General features: G+C 40.7%; 1 pseudogene; it reads left to right on the forward strand.

Annotated features, from left to right (window-relative positions):
- The first annotated feature begins 9,760 nt into the window (after positions 1–9,760).
- Positions 9,761–14,717, forward strand: part of LOC101299732 — a 35,767-nt pseudogene continuing 30,810 nt past the window's right edge.

Here is a 14,717-nt window from a genome sequence, read left to right on the forward strand (position 1 = left end):
CCTCTCCCTCTCCATCTCCCGGTCTCCTCTCCTCNCTCGGTCTCTGCCTCCTCTCCCTCTCCCTCTCCCGGTCGCCCTCTGCTGCTCGCCTGCTCCGGCCCTCCCTCCCCCTCCTGCTGCTCCGGTCCTCCCTCCTCCTCCTGCTGCTCCAGCCTTCCCTCCTCCCCCTGCTGCTCCGGTGCTCCCTCCTCCTCCTGCTGCTCCAGCCTCGAGCCCTCCCTCCTCCTCGAGTACATTTCTGTTTCACATTTCATTTTGTGTTTGCTTTGATTTTCCGGTCAATTGCAATGTTGTGGTGTTGTTAGGAAGTGTATATTTGTATTTAGTATTTAGGAAGTGTATATTTTTTTTGTTGACTAATTGAATGAGTTTACATTGTTTGATTTTGTGGTGTTGTTACGAATATGAAAATAAGCATGAAATTAATATTTTAAACAGGATGAGCGGTAATATTAGATCGACGAAGGGTTCGAAGGGCCAAAGATCCGAATCGTCTGAGGGAACCTCTAGCAACCCTCAAACGTCGTTTCAGGGCGCCATGACAGCCAGACGTGCGAGCCTTCTGCAGACAGCGCAGAGGCAGCCAGAGGTGCCCCCTTCATCGAGGCAGCGAGGCGTCCCTCATTCCTCGAGGCAGTTGTGGCCTTAGACCTAGACAGAGGTGTCTGCACCCCGTATGCCTGAGATACACCGGGCGCCCACTCCAGGTCCTACTTCTTCGGATAGTGGGTCATCTAGGGTACAGATGACGCCGTCTCATCTGTTTCTTCCGCAGATGATACCGGTCTTACCTGCAGTCGATGGCTCAGGGACGCCGATTTATCAACTGCCCCCGCCAGTGGCTCCATCAGTAGCGTACCGGTTCGTGCCTTTTGATACGCCTCTTATTTCCGCGAGGGTATCATCATCGACGACAGAGACGGAATCCGTCGCGTCCGCCGCATCGCCCTCAGGTAATGAAAGATGAATGATTTGTTTTCTTATAATTCTCCGATTTTAATAATCAATTTGGTTTATCATGTGATAGGTACCGTCGGAGCGAAGCCGGCAAAGAAGAAAAGAGGCCCCGTCACAGGGAAGGCTCTCGAGAAGATCGTTGGTACCTCAGGGAGGATCGTCATCCGTACTGACTGGGATGGCAACATAGTATCGGGCGGGAAGTCGAGGACGTACTTCGGCCGCGTGGGAGCGCTCATTAAGGATAAAGTCCCTATGTTATGGTCAGACTGGGGCGAGGTCCCGCAGGAGGTTAATGACATGGTCCACAACGCGATGTCGGTGAGTTTACAAAATGCCTCAATAATATTATGTATTACATTATTGATTTCTCGAAAAACTAAACTAATAAACGGTTAAATGCAGGTGTGGTTTGAGGTTCCCGAGCACCTGAAAAGCAGCTGGGTGGACGTTTTGCATGGGGGAAGGTACGTTGGGAAGTTAATGAAAAAAAAAATTGTATGTGATATTAATAATATTTCTAATATTTTTGTTGTATCTGTAGGTACAAGGAGTGGAAGAACGAGTTGCGGACCCACTGGACTACGCACGGGAACGCACGTTCTGGTACCCCTGTTGAGTTCCAGTACAAGGAGTACAAGCGGCGTTGGCTTCTGACATCAGAATTCAACAACCCTCGTAAACAGGTATTTAAAAAATTAATTAATTAATTTGTCATTAAGTACGTGTGTTTTTAAATATTTTACTAATAGTTTATTTTTTTCTTTGAAGGCCGTTTCCCGGGCGAACGCTCAGAATTGGCAACGCAACACAAGGTACCATCGTGCCGGTTCTAGACCGTTTGTTGTCTTCATGGACGAGGCGGCCAGGGAACATCCAGAAGTCAACCAGTACGTCTATACGTACGAGAAGGCATATCCTGACACCTAGGAGGATATTGTAAGTTATCTTACGTTTTTAAATTTTTAATTTTACTTATATATATGTCAAAATGTTAATTAATAATTTTTTTCCTATCCAATTAGGCGAAGGTGAGGGAGGCTAGTGACGAGGTGATGAGTGCTATAGTGAGAGAGACATGGCCGGACACGCAGAAGGAAGAGATGTCCGAAGCCATGTCCCGGATCGACACTTCGGATCCGACGGTTGGGGCGAGGATCATGGGCACAGCCTTCCCACCGCGAGCAAACAACTTCTACTGCTGGGGTCTAGGAAAGAAGGGCGAGGGGGTCCTGAAGACCACTCTAGGATTTCAACGAAATGCAGCCTCGACCAGCAGGAGGATCTTGACCACCAGCAGGACGACTCAGCTAGAGTCGGAAGTTCAGAGACTACGGGAACAGCAAGCTGCTCAGGCTGCCTATAATGCCTCGCAGGTAGCCTATAATGCCGCGCAGGCAGCCTATGTTGTCGAGATACATGCCATCCAGCAGGCCCGGCAGCAGCAGATGTTCCAGTACATACAGGACTTTACAGCTGGCCAGCTTCAAGCACTTCCGGCTCCACCCATGACTACGGCTATACCGCTACCCTAGCCGCCGCAACCTCCACAGCAACCTCCGCAGCAGCCTCCAGAAGCGGATATTAATTTAGAAGATCTAGATTTTGTGTAGTTGATGAATTATATATTGTTTTATGTGTTTATTGTTGTTGTTGGTTATATGGAATTGTTTTGGTGTATTTTGCAGCTTGCTTGGAATGGTAATTTAGAAATTTCAGGTTTTTTTTTTTACTGGAATGGACTTATAGCCGACGAAATACGCAATAATTCGTCGGCTATAGTATTTTAATTTTTTTTTAAATAAGGTTTAGCCGACGAATTATGGCATGTTTCGGCTAAAACCTTCTAAAGCCGACGAAACAGACTATATTTCGTCGGCTTTAGTTATTTTTTAATTTTTAATTAAACACTTTAGCCAACGAGTATCTTAACTGTTTCATCGGCTAAAGTTTGAGAAAAAACCGACAACATGTTTTTCGTCAGCTAAACTCTTGCACTATAGCCGACGAATATCTGAAATGTTTCGTCGGCTAAAGTCTGGGAAAAAAACCGACGACATGTTTTTCGTTGGCTAAACTCTGGGACTATAGCCGACGACGTCTTCTAGTTTCGTCGGCTAAACTTGTCGCCGACGACCTTTTCCCGACGAAATTCGTCGGCTAAGATCTTAGCCGACGAATTAAGCTAACAGATAGACGAAACTTTTTCGTCGGCTAAAGTGCTTGTCCTGTAGTGCCCCCCCCCCCTTCTTTTGTAAGTTCCTTTCTTGTTAATTTTTATTTTATTTCCATTCTCATTTGATTACATTATGAATATTTTTTTAGTTGGATAAAAACTATGCCTTATGTGAAGAATGAAGAACAGGTCTTATTTGTTTGTTAATTATGCTAATTCATTCAAAGGTTTCTATTTTGAATCTTTAGTTATGTTCATATTCTTGGGGAGTATCTCAAAAGAATTTATGAATGTTCTCTGCCTATAAGTTAATTTGTTCCTAGTGGTTTTCTTTTTGTTTGTTCGAATCAAAGATTAGTTTCATTTTTCATATTCCTTGTTTCCTTCAGGCCACCTCTTGAATCAAAGATCTCATTCTGTGTGTTTTTAGTCAAGAACAAATCAACCAAGGTGATACTTTCACTCTTTTCATTTCACTTGGGTGGTTTTGTAATTCTTCTTTAAAGTGATTGAAGCTCTTGTTAGAGTTATATCTAATGTGGACTTAAGAATAACACATGAAAGTCCAACGAATATAAACATCTTGTGAAATAAGTAAATAAGATTAATTGGTAATTAATACTTAATTTGGATATTTATCTTAATAATCTGATTAGATAAATACAAGTTTGAGATAACATAGAATCATATGTTATAGTCATCACATAAAATGTTTGATTGGTTTATTAGAGTTTGCCTTGTGAGATGAGACTCTAAGTAAACTAGTCAATATATAAGAGGGTAGTAACGTTCACCTAGTCAGTTACTAACTAAGAGAATCATAGTCAAATCACCCTTAGTGTAAATCTAATGGTGGGGAGTATTATTTTAAAGTTAAGTTGTTTTATTTTCAACTCTTGAATTTATATCTAACAGTAGTTGACCATAAATCCCTTGGTCAGTAACTGACTAGATGAACATAACTGTATAAGAAGGTCCCTACGCAAGCTCATTAACGTCATCTGGTTTTCATTCTCATTGTGAAAGACACCATAGAGAGTTGCGCAGAAGATTCACCTTCGATCACCTAGTCAATTGTGATCGAAAGACTTGATGGCTCTTAACACAACCAAGGGATGCGACGTCAAACTGCTATCCCGCTCTTAAGGATGTCAACCGTAAGTGGTGTTTAGGGTCTGCAGTGCCTTTGTGCAGTGCAGTGCCTTTGTGTATATTCCCCCCCTTTTCATTATGGTTATAGTTGACGTATTAGTTATAGTTTAATGACAGACGGATCGAATTATCGCAGCTTCATTCACCTAGTTCTTCTTAATCATAAAAAAGATAGACAATATAGTAGAGTAGTACAGGGGAGGGGGCACTCAATTTCGTAACAAGGTATATAAGTAGGTCTCTCTTTGGTGCTTGTCATCCGCAGCTGGAGCAAACTGCTTTGCATATGTTGCTGGCACTCAAAGAGATGTATGCATGGTACCAATTATATATATTAAATGAGAAGTGGCTAGAGGAATGTGATGCATATCATTTCACTCTGTTCCCGTATCTTTGAGCAACCATGTCAGACCTTTCTATTATAATATCTCATATTTTCTATTAATGCTGGATATGCAGTTTCCTTACGATTTTGTTATGGTAATTTGGAGCAGTATTAGACAGTTTGGAAGCATGGATTATCCGCTGGATGCAGATGAGTATTATAGAGTTGGCATGGCCTTCTCAGCTGCTGGGGTAAGCTTGGCTTTTACTGTTTTAAATATTGTTTTTTGTTTTAAATACTGGAGGCCTGCTCACATGTGGGATGAAATTTAAGGGACAAAACGGGATACATACATTACAGCCGTTAGATTATGTCTGAACTAATCAAATGGATGAAATAGAAAATCCACTAAAACCCAATTCTGTTTACACCCTTACCCAATCATATTCCCATCTTCTTCCTCCCTCGTCTCAGACTCTCAGTCCCGACTAGACCCGCCCCAAGATCTTCACTCCGCACTCATCCAATCCTTCAAAACCTTCAACTATGATCCAATTCCTAAAGCCTACAACTTTGTCCACAAAACCCAAACTAAACCTCCCAAACTAACCCAGATCCCGTCTGTTCTTGACCACCTTGAATCCGTCGAAAAATTGCACCCACCCGATGACCCGAATCAATTTTCACCAGCCTGATCAGATTTTACGGCAGTGCCGATCTAATTGGGATGCCATTGAGTATTTTTACAGGATTCTCAAGTTCGGGTGTGACCCTTCCTTATAAGGTGTCACTCAATTCAGGATCCCAAAGGGGTTTTATGCATATCAGTTTCTTACCAAAGGTTTTTTACATGGAGGATCCTCAAGAAAGAGGTACGGTATTGCCGTCTTCATTGGTAGACATTTTCTCAGGATTGCCATTCATATGATGGTGTGAACTGAGAGTCTGAGACGAAGGAGGAAGAAGATGGGAATATGATTGGGTAAGGGTGTAAACAGAAATGGGTTTTAGTGGATTTTCTATTTCATCCATTTGATTAGTTCAGACATAATCTAACGGCTGTAATGTATGTATCCCGTTTTGTCCCTTAAATTTCATCCCGCATGTGAGCAGGCCTCTTAAATACTGTATTCTTAACCCCTATGTTCCCTTAACAGGATTTTTCTTCTGCTTTGAAAGCTTTTGGAAAGGCTAGGGGATTAGTTTTTATCCAAATGATTCCTCATTGCAACGTTCATATCGTTTGGTTTTCCAATGCTTTCATGGGATGAGTAGACACTACCCAATGTTCTAAAAATCCCCGCCTAGAGCCGATTAAACCCCGCCTAATGCCTAGGCGGTGTTTCACCGTTTCCATCTAGAGAGCTAGAAATCCGATTAATCCCTCGATTAACCCGCCTAGGCGCTAGTCACCGGCTGTCCGCCTGACTGGCGTCTAACGTTTTTTAGAACATTGAGAGTTGCATACAAGGGAGTTACAAGTAAGGGCGACAAAGTGAGGAGAGCTGCCAAAATGTACATATATGAGTTGATGCACCAGTGAACCCAGCTGTGATGCCAAGTTATTATAATGCTGTAGGAGTTATTATAATGCTGTAGGTATCAGATAACTGATTCCTGTTCTACATAGTTTTTATTTTTGTATTATGGAGGCCAAATTTTTTTTAACAGATGTTGGACTTTGCAGGATTACTCGAAGGCAGTAAAATATTATGGTGAGGCGCTGAAGTTGGACCAGATAATGAGCACCTGCTGAGGGCTTTCCTGGAATCAATCTTACAAATCAACAAGGAGCGTCCGGCATTTCACCCATATAAGAGGGCTTGGCAACTGTAAATGGTGGTATGTTGGATTTTGAAGTAGAAGAAACGAAAATTTTTCTACGCATGAAGATGCAAGTGAACCGAGCAATTAATATGCATTATTTTGATCCGGTTATCCACGTCGTATTATCATGCATATATACTAATATCGTTAACAAAATTGAAAAAAAAAAAAATAGCCTTAAGTGTTTCCAACACCAACACAGGAGGTGAAGACCCGAGGTCAAATAAGAGGTCTTGTTATAGGTGCTTAATTTGATCGGATCAAAAATGAAAATGAAATGAAGGAATTTAGGGTCTCTAGTCTTCATTTGATATTCGCATATGGCGATTTAAGGACTTATACATTAATGATGCAAGTGCATCTTGGTGCGTAGAATTCGCTCCGGTTCAGAAACCGAGACAATATTATGATTTTTACTTGAAACTAAAAACTAACCACCATTTGGATGATGGGTATTCCTATTATGAATTGGGCTATCTAACTCAACCTTCAGAAGAAATTCATGACTGGACTAGGGAGGTATTGTACAGAAACAGTTAGTTTTAAGTGTCAATCTAGATAATATTATGTCTGCCGACTGCGTAAATGAATGATCGATCAGAGTTTAGTACATAAGTACATAGTACCATTTGCATATAAAAAAAAAAGCAGCTGGTATTTGACTGTGCGTGCTTGTCCTCCATCTCTTCTCTACTGCGTTCGTTCCCTATCATGCACTGATTTGATATTATTATCATTATTGTATTAGGAAATGAGTTAGGATTTGTATTTCCGTCTACGATTAGGAACTGACTATTGTTTGGACTGGTAAGCTGGCAGACTCCCGTCCTGACGCTACTTAGACATGAATTCATAAACACATTATATATAATAACTTCGCTTAGTTAATGACAGATTCTCTCTGCAAATCGTTTTGTTATTTGGCGCAGATACCATGAGACCTTGTGCTACGACTACTGCTTCTAAAAGATTAGTTCCGCCATCTGAGTCTCAGTCCAACATAAAAAAATCAAAAAGATCACCAGAAACACCATGGCCAAGCAAGTCCAAGACTAGTATTGATGATCTCCCCGACTTTGTATTGGTCGAAATTCTTTGCCGACTCCCTCACAATAAATTTGTGTTCCGATGCAAATGTGTGTGCAAGCGTTGGTCCTCTCTCATTTGTGATGAAGAAAGCCACAGCCGTTTTCTATGGCTACAAAGTCATACCCCAAAGCCAGCGCCGGTGGAACGCACTCTCATCTTTAGGGATGCAGAGGACAAGAGGAAATTTTTTATGCTTCCTGCGCTTGACCTTCCGATGTTCAAAAGACACAACTTGCCAGTCCTTCTTGGTTTTGGACCTTCAGGTTACATAGAAACAAGTAGTGATTATGGACCGATTGTGTTAGGGGCGAGCCATGACTTAGTTTTGTGCTGCCAAGAGGTATACTGTCAACGTAATTACTATATCTGCAATCCATATACTAAGAAACTTGTTCACCTTCCTCCCACCCCTAGATGCTACAAGGAAGTAAGAGTGGGATTCATCTGCGATCCGTATTACAAGGAAGATGTTGACGATCAAAACGAAGAAAGTATTACTTGTAGTGGTACCATCCATGTTGATGGTGATTATAGGTACGCCATTGTGCGAATATGTCCTCGCTCCCCATTCAAGTTCAACGTTGAGATCTTCTCTTCCAAGACGGGTAAATGGACTAATTATGTTGTACATAAACCACGGGACGGATTTCATTTGGAAAGTCTGGATGACAGTGGAGGCATTGCTCACAATGGAATGTTGTATTGGTGGAATGCTAATGCTAATGATCACTTTGTTATTGGGTTGGATCCCTACACCAAAACAGATGAACGCCCTCGGTTTCGTTTGATTGATGTGCCTGCTGAAATACATGGTGGAGAATATGCATACTTACGTGTGTGCCGAGGACGGCTGAGAATCTGCAATTTCTTTTATGCAATGCCGCCTGATCCAAATCTCTTTTACCAACTCCCAGCTCATCATATATATTGTGCTTATTACTCTTTTCCCAGTATGAATGTCTGGGAGCTGAAAGGTGACATGGAGGGAGGGAGCGAGTGGTGCAACTTGACAGGCACCATTTACATGGGCGAAATGGTATCCAAAAATCCATTAATTCGTCAATTGAAACCAATCGGATACCATTCCAGGACCCCAATTACAGTGCTAGCTTTCGACCCAAATGATGATGATATTTTGTATCTAGTATTGCACAAACGCATTGTCAGGTACAACTTTCGTGAAAAAAATCTAAAGGAGACTATATTAAACACTCCATATGAAGACGTTGTTGGTTACGGGAGAGGCGTTTTCCCATTTGAGCTCCCAAGATGGCCAACACCCGTTCCTAGTATCCTAGACTCAAATTAGATCACTCTAGAGTATAGCTACTGGCTCAGACAAAAAAAAACAAGAGAGTGGCTATTGGTTCAACTTATATGTATATGAAATTATAAAGGTCCAATTATGAATCATTACTTATCGAATATCAGATGCAATAAAAATATATTAAATTTTGGTTATTTGTTATTATCTTTTTAATAATCTCTACAGCATATCAGCATATATGAGTCGATCCTTTTATATATATATATATATATATATTACCAAAAAAAAGGGATCGACAACTACTGGGACGATCTGCAGGAGTGCGCGGATCTTTGGTCCAGGTGCCAGCGCAACCAATGCTACCCTTGTCTTTCTTCACCCTATTAGCTTGTCAAAAGTAAAAGCCCTTGATTTTAGCGCTGTTAGGAATATTACTCAGTATTTTCATAATTAAAATAAAAATTAATAATGACCCGGATCAATTTAAACACGATTATCTCAATATTTTAACACAATTACCTCATTTACGTTAGCACCTACGTTTTTCATTTTGTGATTCTCTTTTTTCATGAAATGAAGAACAAATTTTTCGTACATGACAAAATATTCATGTGGTGTAACAAAGACCAGCAATTGAGCATGGCTTCTAAATCAAAGATTATAGAGAATCGGAAAGAAGGAAAACAAAAGGAAAAACATATATATACCTTCCCTTCAACTTCAAGCCTCAAGGGGTGCATAATTTGTACAGGGACGAAACGGTCATTTCACTTGAAACACTGTGAAGATCTGTGAGAAATATGACCGTTGGGGAGAGGAGACCAACAAAAACCAGGCGTTTCGAATCATCATCTTCTTCATCTTAAATTAAAGGCATCGAATCCGATAACAAATCAAACCCTCCACCCATCTCAAACCCAGAAACCAAAAACCTTCCTTTTTCCGCCTTAAACCCACACCTGAGACCATGAAAGGAATCCAAAAACAAAGACAAGCAGAAGAATATAGAAGCGGTGACGCCGCCGTGTTGATGGAGAAAGTTGCGGAAGCTCAGTCTCATCCATACTGGTTTCATGTCTCGGGTCCTCGGAAACTGTGCTCCCCCAATTAGAGTGACAATATAAGCTCCAGTTGGTGAGTTACCCATTTCGGTTCTGTATGGATTGGTGTGGTTCTAATGCTTGGATTTTTTATTTGATGGGGGTTTGGATAGGTTGGGTGATCTGAGAGACCAATTTTGATATGAAAGCTTTGGTCTTTCGCATTTCTGCAGGGTTGGATTTTCACAATGTTTAAGAAAGATGTGAAATTGATGGTCTAAATTGGTGGCAGATAGGGTTCAGGTTCAATTTGTTGGTTTGGATAGAGAAAGGTTCTGACTTTGGAACAGGGTTTTCTGATTTGATTAGAGCTTTGATAAATTTGGGAAAAACGTCATGGATCTCAGATCTATCCATCTCTGATGGGATTATTCAATTATGTTTGATCCATTTTTCCTTATCAAGGTGCATGATTGTTTGAATTTTTCCTTATATGTGTGTTGTCTGAGTTCAAAACAGTTTACTTATCTTTCTATGGAAGGTTGATTATGAGATAATGTAATTTTACCCCAGTTTAGATTCCATTTTGGGTATATATATTTGGTAACTCTCTAATTGCTTGATTGGTATCTTTTATTAGATTACTAGTTGTTTGGTGTTGTTAACTTACCTTTTTGGATTTAGAATAGAATTATCAGATCAAATGCTTGATCTCCTGATTGGAATATATTCGATACTCCCAAGTCAATGGATTTCTTTTCTAGTAGATATTTGGCTTATCACATGGCATGATTATGTATCGGTTGGTTATCCAGGTTTGTTGAATCGAGTGGTTTTCCTTTTGTGCAGGAAGGATGCGAATTACAAAAGAACTGTCATTGCTTGCTTCATACAAGCAATCTACTTACTTGAACTTGATAGACAGGAGAACAGAGATGTAATGAAGGTATAAGGATAGTTGGGAATCCTCTTATCCTGCAAAACACATTGAGATGCTGTTATCTGATCAAGAACAAGTGTCACTAACATCCCTTATGGTTTCAGATAAAACATGCATCTGCATATCATTGTTTTTCACAGAGGTTAGCAGATTCGCTTGCTATCCTAGTACTGAGTCTTTTACTGTCCTGAGTTTCAAAGAACCTGTAATATTAATTTATTAGGTCTTTGTTGAGTTTCAAATTCAAATGGACAACTGTGTTTGTGGGAGATACATTGGTGCTCAAACCAGTCTAAGGGTTGAGATCTTTTGTTATGCCAACCCGTGATCAAATGGTTTGATGCTCAAAGCTCCAGCTAGGATTTCATGATACGTTATCCTATGCATAGCTGGTCCCTATATGGTTCAAAGATCAGTCGCTATCGGCTGTGTCAAGGTCCACTAATGGACTGAGTAAGAGGGTTTGAAACCTCTTTGCTCCCTGCTTTGAATCGTTCATGTTTAGGAAAGGTTTCTTTGTCTTATTGCGATTGCTTGTGTCATCTCTTTGTTTGTGTCAAGACCCACCCCGAATTTCATCCTGAAACCCGAAGTAAGTCTTGCGGGGTCCACCTCTAAAGAAAATTTACCGAAAAATTCGGCATAACCTCCCTTGAAAAATAGACAACCCTATCCTAAAAAAATTCAGATAACACTCTTATATCAACACATCCAACCTCAACACCTGGAGCCACCCGCTCCCCCACAACACAACCACCACACACATAAGTAATATCATCTTCTAATCCAACACATAATTATCCAATTTATATCATACACCAACCTTTGGATATCTCCCAAATTAATAAACTAACACTCTTATATCAACACATCCAACCTCAACACCTGGAGCCACCCGCTCCCCCACAACACAACCACCACACACATAAGTAATATCATCATCTAATCCAACACATAATTATCCAATTTATATCATACACCAACCTTTAGATATCTCCCAAATTAATAAACAAGGACTTAGCACATAACCGAACTATTATACAATGATTCCAAGGTAATCAAAGCTACTAAACACTAGCGGAAGCAAGAAAATATGGTAGTAGGTTAACAGGTAACACCTACTGATGAAAGGTGGAAGAGATGTGGGTAACTATGCCTCGCCTCTGTCTAGTGCCAACCCGAACTCTGCAGACTGGGCATTTTAAAATGAAGGGCCTAGGAGAAAACATTTAAAACAGTTAGAGTGAGTGGACAAAAATAAATTAATAAATAAAATATTTATGCATTCCCATTTTAATTTCCAAAGAAATTATGCTGCATACGACCGCTCAAAAGCGCTCAACTCATAAACTGGCAATTTCATGACTAGCTCCGGCTAGTCTCCATAACTCAATAAAATGGAGCCTCTCAGGCTAAACTATATATAAATATATATGTGTATGTATTTACATTCGTCAGACTCCTTTTATGAATTCTATGAACAAATTAGAAAAAAAAATAGAATTTCATAAAAGGCTACGACGCTTGCGTCTAACGCTCACGTCGTGTCATAATGGAATTTTTCCTCATTATGACTGAAGAGGACGGATGTATATATACGTGTGGACTCCCTATATGAACAAAATAAGAAAATAGTTTTCATATAGGGTTACGACGCTTGTGTCCAATACTCACGTCGCGCCATAATGGAATTTTACCTCATTATGATCGACCAAACACGTATAGCTAGCTAGCATTTATATACATACTATACTCACAATATCCACATACTTATTCACCGAAAATCTTATTTTCGATAAGTCTCATAAATGATGCAAATTGCCAAATATCAGAAAAATAAAGAATCTCAGCAGAAAAATAACTGATCAACAACATGATGCATCACATGCTCTTATATTAAAAACAAAGTCCACTCACAAATTAGGCCTAAGCCTAATGTCGCTCCGAGGCTTCTTCTGCTCGGGCCTCCTCTCGTCTTGTTCCAAATATATAATTAATTTCTCAACTAAAAATCCAATATTTATACAAAATAGGCAAAATTAACCGAGAGCTATAATCACGCTCATCATTGCCTAACTTCGATACGGTCCACACCTCAACACTAAAACCAACAGCCTTAACTACACCCTTCCATAGATTATACGACTTTAATCCAACGACCGGATTCTACCATATTAATCCGCCAAAATTACCAAACTTTAAAAATTCCCAAATCTATCCAAAACTCCTCCAAAAATTCTAAAATTCACATCAATAACTCTCCTTAATATAACCAATCTAAAACCATGAAAATCCCCTAAACAGCGGTGGCCGAAGGCCAACTCCAGCGACCTCCAATGCCTACCAAATTTTAACAGCAGCCTCCTCTTAACTCACCCTACAACTTTCTTAACTAGCACAACACCCAATCAAACCTAACTATACCAATCGAACAAAAACATCCTAAGAAACCCTAGAACTTCAACTTCATATTCCTCCTTACCGAGCTCAAGAAAGGGTGAGACCTTTGGAGGGGTTGCTGCACGGGAGGAGGGCTTCCTTTTGAGCCTAGCAGCTCCGGCTATGGCGGCCGGAGAAGAGAGTTCTGACGACGGAAAGCTTTGGACAGCCGGAGGTTTCAGGCAACAACTCTCCCTCACGGCGGCACTTGGGGAGCTCTCATCGATCTAGGAAGGGAGCTGGGTCGGAGGCCGACCGATCGGGACCGGAGCGACGGTTTCAGGTGGCTGGACGGCGGCGGACTAGCGGCTAGAAGATCCAGTAGCGGGGGAGACTCGGGGGGGGGAATCGGGAGAAGAGAGAGAAGTGAGTGGAGAGTGTGTGGGTGTTTGATAGGTGCATAATTATACATTATTTGTATCAAAATCCTCTATACTTTCTTTGTTTGTTCGATGTATTTTCTAGTTATTTACTTTGTTTATTTGTTTTCTAGGTGTTCCGAAACAAATAAGAAGAAAAGAAGGAAAAGAAGGAGTGGAAGACGAAATTCAGAAATCTGCCTTTGAAAGTCAGCCAACTACGACGGAGTACTAAGGGCAGCTCGAGAAGAACCAGATGATGAGTCTTATATCAACGGAAAGCTACGGATGTCAGATTTCCATAGCATTTTACGGTTCGTGAATAGCATTTTTCTAGAAGAAGTTATGGCCGATTTAGTGTCAGAAGGTCAAACTGCGCCTGAATCTGACCTTTGACGGGAATTTGTGTTTTGAGGCCCAAATCACACTAGGAAGCCCATGGTCGAGTTTGTACTTCATATTCCAACTTATTATCTCGATGGGAACTGATTATGAAGAATTAAATGAGTTGGCGCACTTCCATTGGTCGAGGGAAACCTAAATCAAGTAGGATTGGTTGAAGGAAGCAATATAAAAGCCCTGTGCTATCACCATCTGCCGTCTTCTTCTTCTTCTTCTCCTCTCCATCTTCTGCGTTTTCCTATTTATATATATTATCATGTTTGTTTAGTTTTTCTGAGTGAGGGGTTGCTTGAAGCCCTAAGACATGAACTACAAGATGATTTGAGATTTGGCTTTTGTTTCCTTTAATTCAAGATGAGATTTGGTTTACTACTTTGGCATTGATGAATTCTTTTCTTGTATGCTTTGAGTGCATGCTTAGTATGCATGTTAGGGTTCTATGGCTTTGATAGTTTGATGCCAATGTCAATATCGGACTCCTCAAACTATCTAGAGAAGCGATTGTTAGTTTTCGCTAGCAAGTAAACTAAGTCCTAGGTTTAGCAAGGCGCTAAGTTTATCGCGATGCCTTGTGATGTCTCAAACCCTTTTAGAACTTAAGGATCTCTGCGTGTTAAACCTAATAAGCGTACCTTTAGGTTGCATTGCTTGAGAATAGTCTAGGTGTAGAGCACTTCCTGCCTAGCGTACAAAGTAAGAAAGGTAATAGGTTGTGTTTCAAGCGTACCGAGCCAACCTGAGCAT

Source organism: Fragaria vesca, unplaced genomic scaffold (assembly GCF_000184155.1).
Source record: "Fragaria vesca subsp. vesca unplaced genomic scaffold, FraVesHawaii_1.0 scf0513031, whole genome shotgun sequence".
In the NCBI taxonomy this organism is placed as follows: Eukaryota; Viridiplantae; Streptophyta; class Magnoliopsida; order Rosales; family Rosaceae; genus Fragaria; species Fragaria vesca.